Source organism: Bacillus rossius, chromosome 1 (assembly GCF_032445375.1).
Source record: "Bacillus rossius redtenbacheri isolate Brsri chromosome 1, Brsri_v3, whole genome shotgun sequence".
In the NCBI taxonomy this organism is placed as follows: Eukaryota; Metazoa; Arthropoda; class Insecta; order Phasmatodea; family Bacillidae; genus Bacillus; species Bacillus rossius.
In genome coordinates, this window is record NC_086330.1 from 26,656,853 (window position 1) to 26,683,169 (window position 26,317).

General features: G+C 34.3%; 1 long non-coding RNA gene across 1 annotated transcript; it reads right to left on the minus strand.

Moving 5' to 3' along the window:
• Positions 1-951: 951 nt before the first annotated feature.
• Positions 952-26,317, minus strand: LOC134527549 (uncharacterized). The gene is made up of 3 exons (XR_010074213.1): positions 26,253-26,317; positions 2,371-2,530; positions 952-1,038 (listed from the first exon to the last, which is right to left on the minus strand). It is a non-coding gene; the product is annotated as an uncharacterized LOC134527549 (long non-coding RNA).

A 26,317-nucleotide genomic window follows, 5' to 3' on the forward strand; every position in this document is an offset into this window, starting at 1 on the left:
ATTCATAATTTTTCAGTGAGCGCCTTACAACATCCTAATACCAAAATAAGACAATAACCCAACCAGCAAGGATATATTTAAAAAATATTTTTCTAAATATTACAAAAATGATTTTAAAATGTATTTAAAATATGTATTAAACTTTGCAGAAACATTGCAGCAATGTTATGAGTAGCACAAACCCATTGCAAATGAAACATTGTTACAACATTTCAAAACATTTTAAAAATATAATGTAAAAACATATATAAAATGTACAAAAATGATTACGATAGCAAAACAACATATTTTAAAAACATTAAATAAATATTAATAGAAGGTTCCAGCAATATTGGTGCAAGATTTTGAACACTCCTGTTGCAAATGAAACATTTCTGCAATTACATATGTACATGAAATAAATATTAAGAAATGAATGCTGCAAGATTTTGAGCAAGCCTGTTGCAAATGAAACATTGCTGCAATATTTAAAGTATATGGAATAAATATGAATAATTGGTTGCTGCGATATTTTGAACACACCTGTTGCAAATTTAATATTGCTGCAAAAATGTTTAACTTGCAAAACAAATTTTGCAAAATTTTTATGAAATATTAACAAAAGGTTACTGCAATTCAGCTAAAACATTACAACCCTATTGCAAAAGAGACATATTTATAATATTTTTCAAATGTTGATAGAGCACATCAACCACCACTGTACATGGACTGTCATTGTATTCTGCTGATATGAAACTCAAAATAAGTAATCGGCGAAGTACCAGAATTAAAAAAATCTACATGAGATATGCTTAGGCAATCTCCCTGTCAATACAATTACATATGTGACTGAACACACTCTCCACTAATATTTACTATACAAATTTCTTCTTTCATGCCAAAAGAGGGGAAAAAGGGGGAGGAAAATGATGAAGAAAAAATATGCATGGTTTAACAATGTAAGCACTCAATTTTTATTTAACATAGCACAATCAGCAAACTGTCCACCCTCAGTTCAGGAACTCGTGTTCATCTCCCTTATCCTGAGCCGAAGCACTCCTGCAACACATAAAGGATTAATTTATCTTCTTTGTAAGCACCAGCTTCATACAGTGTTCACTCTAGGTTCAAATCTAGTAGTGTAGCCTCTATATCCGAAACTGTCTGGTCTTGTGCTATTATGAATAGGTAGTAGAAATTTTTGGATAATAGTATATTTCTTCGGGGGGGGGGGGATAAAAAAATTAATAACTACATATATGTATTTAACAGTAAAAACCCCTTTAACAAATATTCTTTGTATCTAGCAGAAAAAATGCACTCTTACAGAAAATGTTGGAAATATAATTCTAAACAAAATATCTCCCATCATTTTTTACCTGATACGTTTTTAAAGTGACATCTGCACATCACTCTTTCTTTGTCTAAACGCTGTAACGACAGCCTAAGTCGCAAATGTAGCATCCAACAAATAACACACAGTTGAGAAAATGTCAAATCCAATTTTTAACAAAATATCCCCTATGTTAGTTCTCAATTTAGTAAGATTTTGAAGTTAAAAATTAATAAGTTCTCTTAAAAAACAATATTTTATTTTGCAAAGTGTGTGAGGCACACACTATGGTCTGTTCTAGGTGTGTGCAACTTGTTATAAAACCCACAAATAATAATATTTTCATGCAAAACTTGTATTCAAATCGTTAAGCAACATGTTTTTAGGGTATCTAGCCAACACCCATTCATATCAAACAAATTTGTGCCCTATCGATTATGACAGCGGAGATTCCGTAGTGAATTTCTGCTGTATGCAAACAATCGCCATATATACCAAAAATATTTATTTTATTTATTTTTTCTCAAACTACCATGAGGCCCTGTACATGTGCAATAACAGGGTTGTTTAACTTAGTTGTTGAAGGATGTGTTTCAAAATCTGTCAGGTCATCACAAACGAGAAAATTTACATTTTTATTCCTACTGCATGCCTTTCCCCCCCCCCCCCCCCCCCCCTCAAAATAATAGGTAGTCACGAGGGAGCGTTTTACACTTGTAAACTCTTTAGATTAATATTTCAGAAACCACAACAGCAATGTTCTGCGTTCAATTTGTCAAGACTGTCAGAAATAAATTAATTTGTAATTACACACTGAAAAAAACTGTATAGTTTACATTATCTGTGTCACTATTTACAAGATTGGTAACTACAGGCTTAAAGCTTGTAACTACACATTTGCATTTCCAGTCACCAGTAATTTCCCCAGGATTTCAAAGTTTTCCTTGACCAATTTTAATCCTAGACTTTTCCATGTTTTCTAGTCCTGTAGCAACCCTAAAATTTCACATATGAAAAGGAAACTGAAAAATAGCTAGTGCTGATGTGTTGAGGCTTACCCAAGATAATCTTGACTATCTCCGAATTGCACAGTGCCTTCTTATGCTTCTGCCCCTTCCAACTGTAGCAGGCAGCCAAATTGTTGTCGAACATTAGCCGGAGAGAACTTCCAACTACTCTGGAAATCGTAGTACCCTCAACTGCAAAAAGTGCCAAAACCTAAAACATAAGAAAAATAGTAATTATCTTAGTTCAAACAATGTAACTGAACTGCAAAGGTTGTAAATTGCATGTTTTTCACAAACAAAAAAGGGTGAATAGATTTCCAGCAAATTTATTATTAACAGTAGTTATTTATTGAAAAATAAAATGTGAAGCAAAAAATAATAAAACTTCAAGTGCTATGAGAACATGAATTAATTTAAACTTAACATAAGTATTGTAACAAAAAAAATTTCAAGGCATTCAGGTAAAATTTTTAAGATATCAAGTAATAACACACTTTTTAAAAATATAGGTATTGGCTTCCTTACCCCAAAACTATATAAAATATACATCAATTCAAAAACTATCCCATTATAGAAAAATTTACTAAATTACACTTGGTTTTATTTCTAAACAATTTTTTTTTAACCCTCCTGTCTTAATGCCAGAGTCTGGAAGGTATACCTACTTGCTAAAAACGCCAAAACAATTATTTTATGGGACCGACCCCTTGAGCCAAACAATACCAACAGAGCCGATTAATTAGCCCTTGTCACTTTTCCGCAAGTTGTGTTAAAAAGAGTAAATTTTTTAGCACAAAATGAAAGTATTGTCAATTTTTAAATTTTTTTTTAAGGAAGATTGACTAGTCGTGATAATTACCGAATTTGTTTATTTAAAATGTTCAATCAAGACCTTGACACTATTACGAAACTGTGGATAGCCATGTAAATATTTATCGTATTTAAATTGTGTCGTAGATGTGCTTATTTATGATAAATGAAGGGTTTCTACTACAATGCATTCAGATTTACCCCCTAAAAAAAAGTAAATACTATTTGCCTGTACCTACTCAAGATGTTATTACTTCTAGGTTAATAAAATCACTTTGTTATGAAAAATTAAACAATTTATTCCTGAACTAGTAAACAGAAAACTATAATTTACCTGCAATGTGTACGTCCACATTTCACGATTATTTATTACCAACGCACAAACAAATAACCCAAATAACACCTTTCACTTTCACCACATATAGGCCTACACTGAGTTTTTTTTTTCTCTCATCGTCCACATTCTTTAAGTACCGAGAGGTCTTGTCCAGAGTTTAGCAAAAGCTTTACATTATCTACCTAGTCCTACACAGCAGAAAAAGTAATTGGTATCTGCGGGAACACTTCCTTGAGAATAATTCAATGCAACACGTAACAAAAACAAACACATCGTAGCCACCATTTTCGTTTCTGTGTACAAGCACAAAAAAAAATCATTGCTGGTTCTACCAATAGGAAATCAGAAACAGATACTGCTGAAATGAAAGCAGCTTTGCTTTTAAAACTTTCTGCAAAACACAATTTTACGGTTGAATAGAATTCTGCACCTATGGTTCAGTTTCATTTCGGTCTCGATCATTACTGTGGTTTCAATAAGCAACGCTGCAGTAGATCCATCCAGTTTCATTAAATAAAAAAAATTATTTCAAATTTCTTAACGATTAAGATAAATATTCAAAATCAATGGTTTTAAAGGTTTTATTAAAAATGTTTTGATAACATGTTTAATGAAATATTTTTCGTGCAATATTAAACAAAGGTTTTAAAAAGACCTTATAAGTAATGTTATACAAACAACGTTTTTAAAATGTTTCTTCATTAATGTTTTTCAGGAAACATTTTATATATATTATAAAAATGTTTTATTTTACAAATATTGCCAGTGCAATGAAGAAATATTACAAAAATATTTTTAAAATATGTTTTTGCTGCTTGGGAAGGATCGAAGGCTCATTTTCTGAGGTGTTTTGAATTGTGTGATTTAGCCTCTTCAAAATTAAAGAGTTTATCAACGTTTCGGTAGACAATACAGTCCCCTTTATCAGGGAAACAATTATCCTACTAAAAAGACTGTAACAGTCTCATGATGGCGATTTCATTGTCAACTCAAACGTTGGTGAACTTTTTACTTTTGATGCGCCTAAAACTCACCAGCCAAGAAACCACACTAATAATTATTCATCATGCAGTTTTCATTTAAATAATATTTTTCTGTAAATAATATTATTAAGTACAGCGTTACTCTTAGATATGTAATTTATATATTAAATTATTAAGCTTTAATTTCGGTTAAGATAAAATTTAAAAGCATTAATGAATAAAACAGATAAATTATTATTAATAATTTTTATAAATTAAAAAATATATTTTTTTTCTACTAAGTAATTTGTAGAGTAAATCACACCAACCCTACATGGTGTATGAATCCTGGATTAAAACTATATACATGAATAACTTGCGAAGTGAATTTTCTGCAGAAACTTTAAATTTATTTATAAAATTTATTTATAAAAAGTGATCAATTGTGATACATATCCACAATACTTTCATGCATTTTAATAACTCTAAGTTCATGCTAGTACAGAAAACTATTTTTCATTGAACTATATATATAAGTTTATATATGTAAGGTTATTGTGTATATATATATACATATTAGTCTTACAGCTTTGCCAAAATTTTCTTTTTTTTTCCAATTTAAAGGTATGTAGATTTTCAAAATTTAATATTTATTATAAAACAATTAGAATGAAATATAACTTACATTTTCTAAATAAGAATATCATGGTCTTTACATAAATAAATATCCTAAGTTGTACGCAATATTACATAGTTTAGCACCTTGCTTATCGAAGCAAAGAGGCATTTTATGTGAATTGAAATTTTCCCTTTAAGGTTTACCTTTTAAGTTATATGTTTTAGTAAGACCACATTTTGCATTACCTTTCACCGTTTCAGGCAAAGATGTAAATTATGATAACATTTTCGGCTTTATTTCGCATAAAGTATGTAAAATTATATTTGGTGCAAAAATTAAGATTAAAACATCTATATTATATTATTATGGAGTAAAACATCCGTACTAATATCATTAAAATAATAATAATATGAAAATTATAAGGCAATAACTTTACATGTATAATGAAGCCGAAAATCAAATGTATCTTACAGGGTTCAAGGTCAGAGTGTTTTGCGTGAAAATTATCAATATTTTTATTTAAATATAACTAACCTACGTAATAGGCAAAATGTGGTGTTTTAGTAATTTTATAAAATTATAATTAGCATTGTTGTCGTAAAAAACCAAGCAACAGTTCAAAGAATAATAGTTCTCTCTGTGGGAGAAAAAATTATAATTTATTTTGCATCACTATAATAGTGGTAAAGGAATTACAAGAAAAAGGCTACACTGTTTTTTCTCACTCAAGATAGGTTTACAGACCACTCTCAGAGTAGACTTTTAAGGTCTTTAGCCCGTCTACTGTACTGGGACTACGCATGCAGCTTATAGCATAGAAATTCACCGCCTGGAAATTAAACCATTTAAAAATCGTTATTTTGTAATGTTTACTGTAATTGTTAACCCACGTATTATTAAATCAACAAAAAAATACGCGATTTTAGGTCCAAAAACTGTAGCCATCATTTTTCGTCTTTCATTACTGAGATTGCTTAAACGCATTCCGCAGATGTTTACTAAGCTTCTGTATTTAGGCTACACGCATTGCGTATTCAAAATCCATTATGCCTATGGCAAAGGCGTCCGTTCCATTCCCAGGTGGCGTATTTCTATGCAGAGGGGTTAAAGAAACTGGTGCAGCGTTACGAAAAGTAATTGAAATTGAAAGGCAGTAGGTGTATTTAGTACGAACTGGGACACTGGGTCCTGGGTCGGGATTCAGGTATTCGAGGAGGCCATCTTAGACTACGTCACTTCCTGCGGCCATCTTGGATTTGACGACCTTTTACCCTGGCGGCCATCTTTGATTCCGCCATTTTGTTTTCTAGAACATTCCACCGAATTATGACGACACGTCCACCATCTATAAAATCCTCCAATATTAACTTAGAAAATTAGAAAAAAAAATTAAAAAATTAATAAACAAATATTAAAATTTTTTATTCAAAAACTTGATGACTTCTTCATCGAGCTCCTCACTCCTGTGCGTTGCATTTTCGTTACGACAACATCATCATCGAGTTCCCACACCTACCCATTACCATTTTCGTTATTTCGACATCTTAAAAATAAATTTATTATCAAAATAAATTATACAATAATAGTTTTCTGGAGGCGGCCGTCTTGTTATAGGAGACCGCTGTCTTTATTTCATCTGATGGATGTCATCATCGAGTGTAGGTTTCTAAAGTACGTTAGTGTATGTAAGGTATAGTTTATATTTCCTACCAGTGTTGTTATAACCCTAATAGACCAAAAAATTCACAATTTTTTAAAATAAATCACAAAATCCACAGTCATTTTGTTAGTGTGACCACCATTTATTCTTAAATACATACAATGTGTGTAGGGGTGTGATTATATTTCAAACAGTGTTTTTATGAGCCTTATAGACCAACAATTAAAAAATCCACAGTCATTTTTTTCAAGACCACCATATTTTCTTAAAGACATAATCATTTATGATGTTTATATGTAGAGTCTGATATATATGTTAACATCTATCAAAAGAATCGTCTCATAGTTGAGGATGCGATGGTTACAGAAATGATAATTTAAAAAAAAAAATATTTATCTTCTTTCATGCAGCTTTTTAAACACGAGTACGCAAACATATTACTGATTAGAAGATACATAAATAAAAATATTGTTTGTGAGCGAAGACTAAACATATTTCTGGTCCGGAACTGTGTATGATGGAGTAAATAAATTAAATTAATATTTTTTTTTGTAAATTAACAGAATCTGTAGCTTTAGGTTCTAATAGAACCTCTGAAGGGCTTACCATCGATGCCTCGACTGGCGTCGTAGTTAGCTCCACGTGGTTGCGAGACAGGCTGCCCGAAAGGTATGCGTACTCATCTGTATAACTCTGTCTTTCGCGTGAGCCTTCCACACCCACCCTTGCTCATCAATTGCAATGAAAACCTCGTTATCATTCTATTTTAAATATAAGCTATCTGGTTTTATCCGTTTACTTTGCCTCGGTTATTTACTCACGCTGTTACTGCCCCAGAGATTTTTTTTCTCAATAATTTCGTTGGACAGTAATTTTTCACGTCAAAACAAGAACCGTGCCTATTTCACAGCGATAACATTTTAATTAAAATTGTACTATTATTTAATATTAGTGATAACTGATTCCCAATATATGACTTAAAATATATTTCAAGTAAACATTATTGTTTCTTTTACTATATCACGCTACTGACTGAACTTAAACTTATTGTTATTGAATTAATTAAATTATTTAAATTAAAATATTTGCAAACCGCTAGCCTGAAACATCCGCAACTGACGCAAAATTTTGTCGTTGCCGTAAAATGATGTCATTGTAATAATTTGTATAAAATTCGCTATTATCATACATTGATAAGATTTGTAGTGTCCCCTTATTATTTGAACTAAGTTATTTATATTAAGCATAAAGTTACTAATTTGTTTAACTAAACATTATGTAGTCGCCCAGTGTTCCTCCTTCAATATTTCCTCTATAAATAATAATAATATAATAAAATAATTTTCAGCTTCAACTTTAAAGGTAAGTATCATAATTGTTAGCAATTTAGATAATATGTAAGGTGTTTAAAATTTTTCTAGAACTCAACGTCCACCTGAGAACAATTATTAAGCCAATTAAGTACTTTTCAGGATATAATAATATATATAACAACATATATATATATATATATAAAACAATTGCCTCATGTATGGAAGATTGTCACTTGAGAACTGCTTTACCGATATGGTTGTTAATTATTTTTGTGTTCGTAATTGTCAAGACAAGGTATGTATGAAATAATAATTTTTTTTTTGGAAATTCCACCGCAGAATTCTAAAAAATTAGTTCATTTTGAGACTTCTGCTGTCACAGGTTTTCACAATACCAACAAATTACGCATTAAATTCTAGCCGTCTTTCAGTGGTTATACATTTGGTACATTCAAAACCGTCACATGTTTCCATAACATAACCTTAAACTTCATCAAATGTCACATTGAATATTTCAGTGTTTTATCAGTGATTATCATATTTTTCGTGCATTCAAAACCGTAAAAAATTTTCACAGCATAACATAACCGTTAAAATTATAAAAAATTGGAACATTAAATTGATTACAGTTCATAGTTAATTTGCATAAATGCCACCAGTGAGGCATAAAAATATCGGTCGGCGTACGCGCAACGCAAGCCAACTATATGATCGTCGAGTAAATGAGACTGTTTGGAAGAAAAATAAAAATAATTTCTGAAGCGTGATCCATTTTGTCTCCAGAACAACGGATACAGTCGTGTTCGACTCGCTCAGTTGGAGCCTATACACAAGATAATTTGGAACGGCATCTAAACAGACTGGCATTCAGATATGATCCAACAGTCAATTACGCCACGAATTTATCGGTAGACTTTGAAACAATGAACCCTGTTTATCAACATTGCAATGCTTTGAGATGTCCACATGAAACACCAGGATTATTTTGAGCGAGCGGAAAGTTCAAATTACCACCACAATTAACATCTCCACCAGAGCCACTGGCATAATTACTTTCTGGCCAAGAACCTCTATCGAATCATTTCTTGCAAAATAGACAAAAGTACAACTATTATTTTCAAATGTCATCGTTTGGGGCGAATATTATCGAAAAACGAGTGTTCAACCCAACTTTTAAGGTAAATTCTTTTTCCAATGCATCACACATCACATTCACAAACACATCACATAACGTTTCACCGAGGCTCATAAATAGAGTTTTTTTTTATATTTTACAGATTCATGGACAAAATCACCATCGTGCAGGAGCATTGTTTCCGTCAGAGAATGGTGATCACAAAAATGTCTTGCTATATTTAAGCACGGAGAATATTTTCGATATATCCATTTTGCCGTAACTCTTTAATAAATGACGCTGCAGTGCATCAACTTCTAACCCGTTCAACCTAACACCATGGGTTGGACAAAGAATCATAGGTCATAGACATACAACCAGATATTGTGTATCATTTCCCTATGTCCACCACACTTTCATATAGCGCTATCCATTTTGCTTTAACCCGCGGACAATACATCACCCTGTGTTCAGCCCGGGCAACGCTGGGCACTGCAGCTAGTAAACAAATAAAAAACTATTTTGTTTTTGTTTTACAGGCAATTTTTTTTTCTCAAAACTTTTGAAATCCCCCATCTCTAACAAAATTATTAGATACTCTGACTACAATTTTTTTCTGCGCAGTCATAAACAATTTTATTATTTATAATAATTTTAATTAAAACCAAACTTATCTACCTTTTAAAAAAATATTATTTTCACGTCTTAGGAAGCAAAAAATTTTAATCTGTGTAACTTTGACTATTCATACTGTAAAAATATTAACTATGCTAACTCATCAAGTTATTTGATAAGATTTCTCATTCAAGCATATAACTTTCTCAGTTAGCATAGTTATTTAGTTTACAGTAAAATATACCCAATAAAAGTTTATTGCCGCATAAATCATGCAAGTCCGCCCACTGGGTCTAGTGGCTGGCGTGTCTGGCTGGCGGGCTAGAGTTCGATTCCCGGCCAGGGAAGGGGATACTTCAGAACCTTCTCCCTGGGTTCAGTACTGGGTGTTTGTGATGCCCCTTTCACCTTCATCCCACGGAAGGCAACGGCAAATCACTGCGGAATCATCCTGTCTCGGCAACCATAGGGGTGTAACAGATGTCACTGCCGTGGCATTGTCTGTGCTCACGACATCCAGTAATGGGCTTAAAAGACTCATCAAGTCGTGCAAAGATTCTTTCTCCAAAACTATTTTTTTTTCATGTTTAACTGTTATCAATAGTAGGTTTATTCATTATTGCGTAAACAAAATTTGAGTCACAGTATTTAATATTTTGGTGCGTGATTAATAGCTTAAAATATTTTTACCAACATACATCTCAAATACTACGATAAATTTTTATTTTTTATTTAAAACAGTAATTAATTTACCTAACAACTGTTCTCGGTTTGAAGTTGATTTCTGGGACACACTGTTTAATTTTATTTTAGTGGTCATGCACAGATTGGTTGTACGCACATTTGGTACCATAAAACTGTTTCAGCAACACTTCTAATTGTTATAAACAATGTTTCTTGGGATTTTTTTTTGTATGAAAATCATTCTGGTACTTAAAGTTTGGTTGGTTGCCTCTACATTGAACACCTGCCGCAGAACGGTTCTTTCGCCTTTTCTCCCATTTATCTCGGTGTCCTCCAGCGCACAAAAATTATATTTATAAATTTGTCTTCGTTGCCGGCGCAGTCATCCGGTGGTGTCGCTTCTCGGCCGGGGCTGCGCGCCGGCGGAGCGACGCTTCCACGTAATATCCGTCAGGTGCTAAGCGACGCCCGGGGAGGGGGGGGAGGGAGGGAGACGCCACGGCGTCCCGTGACGGGTTATTAATTGCTGTTGTTTGCCGGCCCCTGCGAGCTCTAAAAACATGCCCTCCCTTCCCCTTGTCCGCTTTCCGCTGCGCGCCTTGTACTCCCCCTTTCCCCCTGCGCTGCCTAGTCTCCCCTCCTCCACCCCCCTCTTCTTAAACATCCCGCCGAGCCGCGGATGAAAACGCTTCTTCTCCCTTGCCCCCACCCCCTCACCCTCTTCTCATAGCATCCCCTTTTCAACCCCCTCGGGCGAACCTGGCCCCGCGCGCGCTAACAAACTAGTAAACAAAGGACGGCACAGATAAAAACCTGCAAAACTCCGCACAGGATATGAAAATAAAAAAATAAAAAAATAAAAAAATTGCGGCAACGCGACGGCGGGGGAAAAAAAAGGGGGGGGGGGAATTTGTGTCGTTTGGGGGGAGGAGAAAAACAAAAATTACTCGTTGTGCGACGCGTGTGCTGCAAGAATCTCTCGTGAGAGCAGGACCAAAAAAGGGGGGAGAGGGGACGATATTTCATTCGTCTCTGCGCTAGCTCGCAAGCTCGTGTGGGCATTAAAAAAAAAACAGTTTTAACTTTGAAAAAAATTATATATTTATTTTTCCTGGATAGTTTTGTTTCCATTCGGGTGGAAAGGAACACTGAAAAATAACCGTGAATGTATATATATATGTTTATTTATTTATTTATATATACATATATTCTTATTTTAAACTCAGTAAAATAAATGTTTATTCTAATCATCCGCATATTCGTGTCCGTTACTGCCAAATTCCAAACTTTTGAAATTATATAACTGATCTCGCCGGTTCTGCGACATAAGATTTAACTGCAGTTAAGAACTCAACAAAAAATTATATATATATATTTATTCATCAGAATCGTAAAAACAAACAGAAATATAGTAATTGTTTTTTAATCCTCTTTGCTACACTAAAATGGTCACGCCTGTCACTATAATTAACACACAAATACTATACAAGGGGTCCGCCTAATCAACAGTGTATGTGCGTTAGTGAGGCGGGATGATAAGTGCGACGCTCGCTGATGCTTCTAGCGCAGTATTGCCTCTAAGCGCAAGGCTGTGGACTGGCGCGCAGTCTTCTCATCGTCCGCAAGGAAACTGTAAAATTTGAGCGGCGACCGTAACATTATATGGCATAGAAATTAAAGTAAAGGTGTAATTCAAGTCACTTAAGTACTTTGAAAATCTGTATCGGTTGTTTTACGCCTAAAAATTACCCTTAAAACACGCAATTTGAACCATTTTAACTCTTCTAAAAATAGAGTTTAATAACTTGATACGAAATCAAAAATAGTTCCTGGCCCTCGGTGAACTCTTTAATGCTTTTCGTAGACAGACTTCATTCGGATATCTTGAGTAGTTTTGAAAACGCGTTGTTTTTCCTGAAGCTCTTCGCACCGTATGTGTTCCCGGGTAGGCGGGGGCCTTAAAATGTAATATACACATTATTTATTATTTGCTATTCATTTCAGCTGAAATAGAATAAATATATTAACTTATATTGCCTTGCATACAAATGCTATGTTGTTGCAAATATAATTTTCTGCTGGTGTTTTCTGCAAACGATATGAAAAGCGGTTGATGAAATTTGCAGTGAAGTATTAATTTTAGAACATGCGTTAAACGTTTTAGGTCTTTTTTTGAAACTCACAACACATAATTCGTCATATCATTACTTTATAAAATGGAAAATCATTTATCACATTTTTAATTTGTCGTTTGCCCTATTCATCCTGCAGCTTTCATTTTGTTTGCAAACGAAACTAGAGTAAAAATTGTCTGGCCTATCATTCACATAACGCTCTACACATTTTTTTATTCATTGCATTAACTAAAGTAGCACTGTTATTTGTGCAAAATTGCAAAAACGTGGTTTACACACAAAGTTGTTTGAGCATTTTTAAATAAGCTCTATACAACTTCTCAACAATGATATTTAAATTGAAAATTCTGGTAGTCCTAAATGTGCTGATTTGTTTAAACTTATCAAATTAATGTAATATTAAGGTATTTACAAGTGTTATAGGCTACTCTCTGACAATACGACGAAAAACGTGATTATGATAGTGTGAAAAATAATATTTTTTTTTTACAAAAGGACCCCCGAGAAAGAGTTCATACAGATACGAGTAATGAATTTTAAGCTCGGGACTTGAAGCAATAGTAATCAACATAGTATTATTCTGCAAGTATTTCTGCTTTGATTTCACCTTCATGAAGCGTGTGCAAACGCCAACCGTGAACTAACGCCTCAGAATATTGATCTCGAAGCTAATGATTCAAAATTCGCTCGCAAAGCAACAAGCTGAAGACGCCTGGTTGGCAGTGAAGAGTCTCGGCATAATGGAAGGGGTTAGCAAGCGCGCGATGCAGGTTTAATGGTGCTTGAAATTGCCTGCATTGTGAATATTTCGAGCTCCTGTAAAAGAAAAAACCGTCTTTGCTACGCTTTGTCGGTACGACAGCAATGCTCTGGAGGGTATTGCATCATATTCCTTTTAGCTACGATAGTGATTTAGTTCTTTGACCTGAATCATCATCTCTATGTAGTATTTCCCGATGCGCTAGTGTAACTTATTACAAATAGATTATTGTTGTTGATTTATTGTTGTTACTTTAATACCTAGAGTTAATTAAAAATTGGTAATGATAATCTTTCTAGTGTCTTTGTTAAGGACTTTTTCATCTTGTTATTTCATTATATAAATTTATTTAAAATTGATAATACTAATCTTTCTGTTTTTTTTTGTTTTTTTTTATTGAAATGTGTTTATTTTTCGTGTGTTTGTTTTATCATATTTTAAGTTCGTGTTGTCATATTTGTGACTGTCTCGGTATACTATTATGTGTTAATTATGTAATGTTATGTAATTTGTTAAGTGCCTACCTGTTATAGGTCATGACTGTTGGCAGGGACACAAATAACATTAAAATAAAAAAGACATACTTTATTTTTCAACATTTTTTTGACATTATTTACCCAAGTGAACTATTTTTAAGTGTGTTTGTATGGATCTAAACAATATTGTACTCATGTATATTTATTTATTTATTTTAGTTATTTATTAATCCACGAACAGTTCTTTCATATGCCAGTTTTCAACAAATAACCAACTTCCATGCATTTAAATGTAATATTTTCTATCGTCATAATTACCTTATTAGTAACTTGGAAAACAAACAAAAAAACTATAGTTCAATTAAAATGGTTAGTCTATATTTAATTAATACTTAACTTCTGTAGCAATACTATAAATGGAATAATTGTTTATAATTTAATTTTTTGAAATATTAAAATTAATACTTTTCTGTAAATGTCAGCCTATGTGCTGATACTCTTTAAGTTATTTTTGTGACTGGTTAGGTGACAATGATAAGGGTGTCAGTTGCAGTAGCTTATTGAATATGTATTTAGGCTACTTATGAATTTTTAATTTTTGCTACTTGCCTAGTTAAGTGGAGGAGTCATTTATCCTATATTTATCCTACGATCATCACTGACTTAATGATCGCGTAATGCTATAGGCTATATAAATTTCATTGCTATTTGCTAACCTTTACCTCCTAGCATTGCTGCTGAGTCCGTGGCGCAAAGATAATATTATTTGCCTACATCTTGGTGTTGTGTAAGCCATTTTCCTGCACATCATAGGTGAGTTAAGTATCTAAAATGTATTTTCTCTTTGTATTAGTTGATTCGTATAATTCTGTGTGTGAATGATAATGTGTTCGACCATTATCTTCCCATATACATGACCATTATCAAACCATATGTATGCCCATTATCTTCCCTAATTTTGTTCTGTGTTTGAATGATTAATGTCATAAGGTAGATGAATTGTCTTTACTTTTTTGTTGGTATCACCTTTATATGCAGTGAAATATGAAAAACATATTTTATTGTTCAATATATGTAGATACGACCAACTCTATGTGGCTTTTTCACTATCAAAAGTTGCAAGTCAAGTGAAAGTGTATATTAAATAAACTACATCAAGGAAGATTATTGAAACACCAGAGACGATTAATGCGCTTACAATATATTAAAATATATAAAAATAGAATTTTTGATAAATATTTTGTGTAGGCCTATATTTAATTAAAGTGTTACTATATTCATAATTTCTTAAACGGGTGCCTTAGGCAACTTACAGCAACTAAAGTTAAGTAAAAAATTTAATATTAAATTCCAATTTAATGAAGAGTTTCTTTGCAGTTAAACTTCTTTGGGCACGTTATGGAAAAATGATGAGTGAATTTTTATGCTAAGCGCGCAGCAAGCAAAAAAATTACAGAATGAAAACAAGGCGTTACACAAATACATAAGTGATGATATGAAATACATCTTTAGGCACTTTATGAAAAAATGACAGTAAATTTATTTGATGCGCGCGAAGCATGCAACGAATAATTGATAATATGTAAAAAGGCTACATACAAATAAAAAATATATATGTGTTTTATATCATACACCTATGTTAGTGAATGATATTGAATAATGGTCCATGTCATTAAAAACACTTATTTTTTTGTGAATATTAGTGAAAGAAATTGTGATTATTAATTTTTTTCAAGTGTAGCCTATTAATAAAAGTGAGGTTAAGTTTCTGTAAATATTATTTATTTGCATTACAAATTATAAATTATTACATTATTTTTTTAGTTCAGTGTGTGGTAAATATGTAGAGTAGTGGTATATGCGAAAAAAAAATGCTAAAAATCCGAAAATACTTTTATTATATGCTCTTTCACTTCCTCTTTTCATTAAAACCGGCGGAGATAAGAAATTCCAAACACTTTAGGAGATATCGAATTTTTTAATTTAGCAATACAACACCTGTACACCCATTTGAACGACGCCATTTTTGTTATTATGCCGTGTGTTCGTGAATGCGTAATAAATAAAATGGTCGATTAGGTCAGGTCAGTTACATTATTAATATTTTCAAACTAAGCGGACATTAAAAAAATGTGAATTAATTTTAATGGTTCTTTAGTTTTAAAGTATTTATAATGTAACTGACCTGACCTAACAAACCCGGACAAATGAACATTAACAACTCACGTAAATTTTTTTTGTTACTTATTACTTGCGCAACAATATCCAAATAAAAAATAATACTTTAAAATTAGAAACGTTAAAAGCCTACCTAAGTTGGAGGCGGGTACATTTCCTTTGCCATTAGAAGGAAATGATGTAGTCGTTCACCTACGTCGCGATACCTCCGACGGAACATAAATAAATAAATGAATAATCACGTATTGGTTCATTTGAATATTGGCCAATCACGGAACTGTCACGTGACAACATTGTCCAATAAGAAACATAATAGATACTCGTAAACAAGAAACAATGGTATTCGCAGCATGAATACGCAGGTATTGTGATGAAAATTTAAAAATTTGATATCTCCTAAAGTATTTGGAATTTCTTATCTCCGCCGGTTGATTTGAAAAGAGGAAGTGAAAGAGCATAGAATAAAGGTATTTTCGGATTTTTAGCATTTTATTTTCACATATACCGCGACTCTACATATTTACCCAGTGTGTTTATTGATTTTCATTTTTAATTACAACTTATCTCGATTATTAAAATAATTTTAATAATTAATTAATACATGGATTTATATTAATATTTAATAATGTGTATTTAATTATTTTTTTAATTTGATCAAATTTAAACATAACCAACCAAATTTATAATATCACTCCAGTCCTTTATATTATTTTATTTATTTTAATTATTTTCATGCAGAATTAAAGTTAGTTTTTTATTATCTATTATTCAGAGCATAAAAGCCATGAAGCATATAATGGCGTACTCACAAAAAGGACAGTGGCGTACTCACGAGGAGGAGCATCGGTGGACTTGAGCAGCTTAGCGGTTACTCACTGACTTATCATACACAGTGAAGTAAAAGAAACATTCAGAATGTCGATTTATTTTCATTATTAATTCTAATTAACTCGGTTGTTTTACTAAATTAAGTAATTCATTTTTTTCACGTGTTTTTTTATCAATCCTACATATAGTTACGCTCATCACTGACTTACTGACTCAGTAACGCCAAAGAGTAATGTATACCTTGGAGACAATCGCACCACGAAACACAAATATTAACTTAACCCATATAGATATGTTTAAAATAGAAAATGGAAGAGGAACAATAGAGTAACATTTGAAATAGAGCTACATAAGTGGAACACTCCTTAGTTATTAAATTAAAGTGACTCCTTAAGAATAATTATGCTTTTAATTACTAAAAAGTCTTATTTCTCCGAAAATTAAGCTCTAAATGAAAAACGGTGAACATTTTTCCTTTCTTGGAAACCTATGTTTGCGACACTGGGAATTATTTGATGATATTTTGAATTTTTTAGCTATGCCCTATTTGTTCTTAATTTTTAAATATGCCTAAAGCTTTCAAGTTCAAAATTGTATTAAAAATCCGTTGTTATGTATGATATATAATATTATTTTTCAATTGTATGTGTTTACATATATACATAATATATAATTTACTTTGCACAATATTAAAAGAAATTGAAATTATAATAAAAATTTCGTATATATTAAATTACAGTGTTGTGTTACGTTGTGATATGATAACATGTTACTGTTTTTAATGCACCAAATATACTATAACCACTGATAAAACACTGAAATATTTGTGGATTTGATGATTTTTAAGGTTATGTTATGTAAACATGTGATTGATTTGAATGCACCAATGATTTGAATAACCACTGATTAAACACTAAAATATTTAATGCGGAATTGTTTGTTTATATGAAAACCTGTGACAGCATAACACTCAATACGAAAGAATTTTTCAGGATTTTCCGGGGATTTTCCAAAAAAAATGTTTTCATACAAACCTTGTCTTGACAATTACGAACAAAAATAAAAAAAAACATTCCATATCGGTCGAGTAGATCTCAAGTGAAGAACTTTCATACTTACGGCAATTTACTTATATGTATATAATTAAGAAATTTTACTTGGTTGTTATATTTACCGTCAGAGTAAATTGTTGTTATATTTAAAAAAAATGTTTTACCTATCCTTAAACTTAATTTCAGCTTGGTTCCCATTTTACGTAATACGAGTAGATAGTTACTTAAATGAAAACAATCTTATCCAGCGTCCAATACTGTAATAGTAAAGAAATCATGATTCATGTTTTAAACTAATAGCACACTTTAATAATTCGTATTTGTTTCCAGTATTTTTTTCAGCACTTATGAAAGTTCGATTGGGATTTCTTCCCTTCCACGTTGGTGTAGTTAGAGTTTAAAATATAAGCTTGTCGCTTGGCTTAAAATTGTTACACAACAGTCTTTAGGCTTAAACATTTTGAGCAAAAAGAGACAGGACTTTAAATTATATTTAATGTCCTTAGCTTAAGAACTTTTGGCCTTTTTCGGCATAAAGCCACAAGGAATAAAAATATTCTACCCAAAAATATTTAGCCGAAAAGGTACCTGGACTTAAAATTATTGGTACTTACATGAAGCTGCCAAATTATTTAGGCCAAATTACTGTTACCTATTTGAGTTACTGATGATTCCTTGCGTTTCTAAAAAAATATTTAATTAAAGTCTTAGTGCAGAATACGTACTAATAAGTTTATGTCCTGAAATTTTACGTCTTTAGTTATTTCTGTAATCTGTTCGGTACTTGAGCAGTATTTTCATAATTTTAAAAAATGAGTACAAGCAAAAATATATATTGTATCAAAAATGCAAAGTTTATTTTTCTGTTTAAAAAAAGTTTTCATTTAATATAATCTGAAATTATGTACGTTTATGTTGTATTTATATCAAGACAGTTTAATATTTTCATCAATAAATTGCAAGCAGTAAAAACTTAAATTCTCAATTTGATGAATAAAGAACTAAATTATTTTATGTTACAACCGTAGCTTGAGTACGGATCATGAGCGACTACTTTAATATATTGAATGAAAACACAACAAAAAAAAAAAGGGGGGGGGGGTGAGCTCGAGCAAATTAGATTAATATTGGTTGGGTGTTGAAAAGTAATTTTTCTGTTACCAGCTAAGGAACTTTCTTTCTAGCAACTGCAATAAAAAAAAACAAGCGCACCCGCTTGGCACTTCAATAAGCATACTTTGCGGGAATTTTTTTTTTCCCCGGCCCCACTTCATCTCGAACTCGCGGGGCCATCCAATTTCAACTCTGTTTACCTCCGTGAAGTGTTTCCGCTTGTCTTTCTTATTTGCACTCGGAAGTTTTTTTCTTTTTTTTTTTCCCCTCCGGTTGTCTGGAAATGTTCCCTGCCCTCCCCGGCTGGCGGCACGGCGCTTCATCAATTTCGAACGCTGAAGGGTGCCAGGGACTCGATGCTCGAACTCCCGGCGTCTAGTCGCGAGGAGAGGTGAGGCGGGGTCAAAGACCACGTGATGCCATGTCTTTAAGAACCCCCCCCCCCCCTCTCCCCCACCCCCCCGGGGGAGAGGGACCTCGCTGACTCACCAGCGAGCTCGCCGCACACTGGGCATATTACCTTCGAATACATATACTGTATACAAGTCGCGAGTGGATAGGATTTACTCTACGTTTTTCAGGAGCGTATGATGAGCAGCTTGGGAACTTCACCGCTGCAGTGCGCTGCCGTAACGCCCTGTATCGTCTTAGGTTGTTATTTACACGTTAGAGCGCAGCACTGTCGCCCGTTGTCATTCTCCGCACCCCCCACCTATCATTCACTGCAGCTCAAAGTTCGTTCAACGGGAGGGGGAAGGGGTGTTTGAAGAGTTCGACACTTGTCCGCTAGGGACCACCACAAGTCGATGCCCTAGAGATGGTGGTGATTGCGGCGGTGAATTAACCAACTACCTCAAAACCGTATTAGAAATTTTAACCTGGGCTGGCGACTTCTATACAGTATATATATTCAAAGATATTACGATAGGTAACTACCTAGTACTAATAAACTTAGATTTAGGTATAGGCTGGCTGGCAGCCTGGCGGTCAAACGACAAAAATCTCGCCCCCGAAACAACCAGTGCCACCCAAAGTAACGCGGACAGCAATTTCCAAGTTCCCGCCCTTTGCTTAGTAGTTTATTTCTACTTTGTCCAACTCTTCTTACAGGAACCATCATTCTGTTTCCTGTAACCAACCTGCTTGTTATCAATGCATGAAATTTTGCACCCCGCACGTAAGCGCCCAGGGTTTTCTCCGTGTATGTGCAGGTTTTACCTGGGCCCAACTTATCTAGTTTTTAGTCTAGGATAGTCAGTGAGGGGAGTTAGTCATGGTGCCAATCGCTGCCATGGCTGGCCAATCACCCCTCCTAGGACATTATTAATGCTTTCCTCTCTCGCATGGCTTACACCCTGCATGATCAGAGCGTATAGGCTTCGGCCTGAGACGCAGTTAGAGTCTTAACCTAACCCAGACCCCTCCCAAACACACTTAAGTTTTAGTTAGGTTAGGGAAAAAAATTGGTTGTCTGTAAAGTCGGTTTACGGACGATAGTTTAACGTGACAACGTCATAACAAAACATTGATGAAATGATTGCCTAATTTATGAATAAAATTGAATCATTTTTATTGAATATTCATTATTTTGTATGGATACAATGAAGGAGTGAAATGAAATCTACAATTTAATTGATAAATTTACTTTTATTTTCACTCATTAATTCAAATATGTTTATTACTTTAACGAAGAGATTATTTTAACTTCAACTTTTATACATGTTTGCTATTTAACTTCTTCCAATCTGTGTTATTCTGTTAAGGATAGGACGATGATAGAAAAAGTAGGAAACGAATGGGAGTGTTTCAAATTAAATGTGCCTCGAATAAAGTCAAATCGATGGTTGTTCCAATCGAGTGGAAGAGAGATAGATGCGGCGCAAGCGTACAATGAGCGTAAAGGGACAATGCGCGTAACGGGACACTTTTTCGTGAGTGCAGCCGGCGTTTATCGATTTATTAGACGTTGTCACGTCAAAAAATCGCACCCGGGGAGCACATCGGCGTGACATCTCAGCTCTCGGCATGCGGCCATTTGGTGGGTAGTGATTCCGCGAATGGGACGGAAGTCACGGTGCTGCCTTCCTGTGGCGGATGGCGTGAACCAAAAGTTTACAAAAGCCAGAAGACAAAACTATATGAATTAAAATTTTAATTGCCGGGGAACTCAAAGCCGGGGTTTAGTATTTTTTTTTCCAAGGCATTTTTGGCTTTTATCGGAGCCGTTTCTTTCGCTCTGCAAAATCGAATGATTCGATAGTCGACGTAGCTGCTCCGGCAATGAATTCCAGCGACGGGTGCGGGAACTAAGTGTGATTAGTGTGCGCGCACCTAAGTTCACACAGACAAAGGGAAACGTTTTATTTTTAACTGTTTAATGTATTTTAACAAGATGGGCAACGTTTTAATAATTTTCCTTATCGAAAATCAGGTCAAGAGCCTGGGTTTAGTATTTAATCAAGTCTATTTTGCTTTCATCGCAGCCGTTTCCATTGTTTTTTTTTTCTTTTGGAGGTTCGTGGTTGGCACATCCTATTTTAGCAAGGGAGACGTGTCGACATGTTGGGACCGATACGTCTATATTATTACGTCAAGTCCGACAGCTCAAAGTCGGCACGTTTAGACAGACACGTTTAGGCCAAACACGTTGAGATAGATATGTCAAAGTCGATAGGCAAAGAGCGCCATATCGAGGCTAAAAAGTCGATAATCCGATACGCCGGAGTCGCTATACGTTTCGTTGAGACCACTGCATCGAGGTCGACATTTTTGAAACTATCGCTAGAGGCATGCATTATTCGCGAAAGACTCTGAACGCGCAAAAGAGTATGCTAGAGTTAGTATTACCTCCCTCCAAGAGAAACCACTGCCCCGTTTGGCCGGGCCATTCGGGACCCGTTTTCTTCCGCACTGCAAGGCTGTATGCTGTGAACACGTATGCCTGTAAGAAACGCGAAGCTGGTGATTCCTATAAAGCGGCAAGTCACCGTGCGGTGCTGGTACTGAGAGGATGAGCTTGTTTTGTTTTGATGCTGGAAAATTTTGATTATCAAGTTATTATACTGGAACTATGCGAGATGAATCTGTTTTTCAAAACAATAAGAACTGTGGAAGGCTGTTTTGAATATCCAACCAATCAGGTCTTGTTAAAAAAAAGATAAGGTGAAGAGGCATTTCGATTACATCCAAACACGGTGAAATAATTCTCTCTGAGAGTGGCAAGTACTGACGGTTTATCATGTTGCCCAACTATGAATCGCGCCTTTCCTTCTGCCGGCTGCGACTACACTGCTCTCTAGCGGCGTGACCGCCCGGCTTCACTCCCCTGGCGAATGCCGCGCGCAGCAAACACTTCCATGTCACTCCCTTGCAGCAGTGCTCTGCGTCAGCCGCTGCATAGGAACCCCACCTCAACGCTCCGACACTGTGAGCGACTACCCCGCGCGTATTTTCTCCTCGAGCTGAACTATCACTGAAGACCCTGCCACACTGTCAAATATCTCTCTCCCACTATACTTGACAACAGGGCAGGAGGGAAAGTTTTGGACGGAAAATGGCTTCCAATTTTACTCCATTCAAATTACATTTGGACATATAACCTCAAATATGTTTTAAATCGTGTCGCACTATCAAAATTTCTTTTGTCCGAGCTATCTCAGATTTTTAATATATTTTTTCTAAATTATGAAATTAAATAATGCAAATCAGGGCTAGACGGATTTATGCATTTCTAAATAATGAAATAAATATTCAGAGATTTTTTAAAAATTATACAAAGATAATTTCCTTAAAAGCATTAATTTTTTTCGCATACGACATTAATATAAACATTATTTTTAGTTATTTAAATTTTTTAACTTATCACCATTTTGAAGAATCGTTGACACGAAAACCGATGTCATTTCCGTTTTCGCTAGGCATGGTTATGATTGCCCGATCGCATCCAACATCCAACTTATTTTAGAACCCGTTCTATACTCAATATATTTAATGGAAACTCAAGTCATCCAACTTGTTAAACAAACAGGCGTGCTAGTGAAGTTTTCTGTGACGGCATAACCCTCCTACTTTATTTGACACAACATATTAGAAGGTGTTGGAAGTGAAAATTTGACTGTGTGACAGGGCTTTAAGAGCGAGTTCAACAACTGTCTGTCCATCTCCAGTCCGTCCGTCAATCACGTGACCAGCAACAAATCAGATTTCCCGGAAAATTCCATCCGTCTGTCAAAATCCTTATCAAGTTATAACTTTTGACGGTGGGTGGAAGCACAAACTCAAAAATGTCTTTACTTTTAAACGTTTTCTTTTAGTAGGTATTTTTTATTAGTTTTGCTGCGTCCTTATAAAATTTTTAAACTTTCGTTTCTGCACGTTTTAAAGTTTTGATGTTTGACTGAGGCACATAAGAGTAAATTATCACGTTCGGTAACTTGAGAATATTTAAATAAATATTACCTCAAAAAGATATTAGTTTAATGGTTTATAAGTTTTTAAGAGAAGATGATCGTCAAAATAGTAAACTTTTAGGAGGTAATTTTTTGACGTGACAACGTCTAATAAACTTTTAGGAGGTAATCTTTTTGACGTGACAACGTCTAATAAATCGATGAACGCCGGCTGCACGCACGAAAAAGTGTCCCGTTACGCACATTGTTCCGTTACGCTGTGTCCCGTTACACTCATTGTACGCTTGCGCCGCATCTATCTCTCTTCCACTCGACTGATTATAAAGTGAAGTGAAAAGTTAATGTGGTTTTCATTGCTTATTACAACAACAATTTCGGCAATAAAGGTTAATTATTCTTGCATTTTAAAAATCTGATGACTAGTATACTTTCAAGTATTTATTATTTTATTACTAAAATTAAAATAAAAATGAATCAATTTTATTTATAAAAGTATGCAATCATTTCATCAATGTTTTGTTATGACGTTGTCACGTTAAACTATCGTCCGTAAACCGACTTTACAGACAAACCATTATTTTGTAAAAATTTTAGGTTTTCAAGTAAGTTGTCAGCATCCAAGTGGCAAAAAATGTTATGACGAACGTGTGAATCGAGGTGAATCGGTCAACCAATTTGACGGGAAGACGGACAGAGGACAGACGGATGACGGACGGACGAGAAGGATCGTCGCTAAAGGGCCTCGGACGGCGTTTGATCGCTCAGATCACTCGTCGTCGTTCCTTTTCCAGCCGAAGTGATCCGAGCCCGGTATGCAGACGTTCCTCGTGAGCCGGTGAAATCCCCCCCCCCTCCCTCCCCCTATGTACACCCGTTTTTCCCGTATCGAAGCATTCCGTCCCTGTAACCATTCGTGTCGCTACACCCAACATCGTCTAACACGGCCTCTTTTGCCAAACCACCGTTACTTCAGCCGCACGCCCGTGGCCCATTGGCTCGCTCGATCCGACCCACGCTGACTCGCCAACTCGCCGCTCGCTCTGCGCAAGCGAGATGTTTTTGACGTAACAACGTCTTATGAATCGATGAAACGCCGGCTGCACGCACGAAAAAATATTGTCACGTTCCGCCTGAGCCGAGCGTGCAAAGAACCGGCCAACCACCGTGCGAGAAAATCTTCTATAATGTCAATCAGGTTTAGGCGGGCTTTTTAACTAATTTTTGGGGATTATATTTAAAACCAATTATTTAAATTAAAGTTGCACAAACTGTAAATAATATTTGTACATTAAAAAGTATGCAATTTTTCATGAATGTTTTCTTATGACGTTATCACGTAAAATCATCGTCCGTAAACCGACTTTACAGATAACCCCCTCCCCCCTTTTTTTTAAAAAATAAATTCGTCCATGTTTCTCGTTACACTCTAATCATTTCTTTGTTTCGGTCGGTAATTGAAGTCTCGATAATCAGCACAAGAACAAGATTTTTAATATTAATAATATTTTTTAAGGTATAATGTTATTCAGTAATCGGAAAAAAATCCCGTTTTTTTGGATCCGAATCTCGAATTCGATTCTTAAAAGAGTGTTTAAAATCCGAATATATATATATATATATATATATATATATATATATATATAATGATCCAGGAATAAAAAAGTTTATACAATAACAAAAATCCATATTATTGATAACTCTAAATATAAAATATTTAACGTCAAGAATTTTTTTTTTATGTTCTGTAATGAACAATTCTTTAACTGTCACAATATTCCGAAATAAATGCACAAAAAAAAAACATTCGAATATCACTGTAGCTGGTGGCAAATGCAAAAATTCCTTTGATAGTTTCTGTAGAGTGTGTTAATGTAGTCCTTGTCATTGACGCAATTGTGAATATATTTGATTGTACGTATTTCACTTTATATCCCAAATATTTTGTTTCGAATCTTTTCCTTAAAATACCAAATATTTTTAAAACAATGTTACTTAGGAATAAAATATTACCTCCAACAAAAAACCATCGGTAGAAACGAGAGTTTTATCATGCTCGTGTAATCGACGTTCACTTTCTAGTGAGAGTACGCTCAAAACCACGAGAGTTTTTTTTTGTCGACGAGCGTCGATGCTTACTCACGTATTGTAACTGTCTCACCAATGGTAATAAACAAGATAATTCACTAAAATATCAAAATAATATTTTGATTTTTATCTCTTTAAAGTGATACGTGTTTCCTCTTGAAAAATTTATGATCAATTTTTTTTTAACATTTTGTCATCTAATTAAAAATAAGTGCATACCGACGTAAAAACTGAGTTCGGCAGGTGATAGTTTATTTCATGATATCACTTTGCGTTATTGAAAAATTCAATTGCATAATATTGTCACGGCGCACCTTGTCGGTGCCACACCATTTCTGTCACGTCTGACTTTCGGGGGGGGGGGGGGGGAAAGAATCGTAACCACCAACTGTTACGGGGGGAGAGCAATCGTAACTCTTAAGTCACTCGCTTGGCATCAACTACTCTTAACTTCATAAAATACTTTACTGTACCTAGGATCATAGGTTCGTCATCCCGTATATGATGTCTGGAGAGAGTTGAACTAAGGAGATTTTGCAAAATAACATAATACTAAATTAAAATGATTTTATTTTTAAAGTCAATTAATCAACATCATTTTTAAAGAACATTTAAATAGCGGGATTACAATTTACCACAATAATATCTTTAGTACTTCCTTAACTACTGAACGACCTTACAAGAGAGAAAGAGAGAACTTCACTAAACTCTTCCCTAATCCTTCCGAATACATGAAATCATAATTTATACTTAAAATTAAAACAAAGATAATTCCATACTCACATTTTCCAAGAAGCCTTTCTTGATCGATTACTTAAAAAAATCTAACGTAGGGGCCTCTCCTGCCC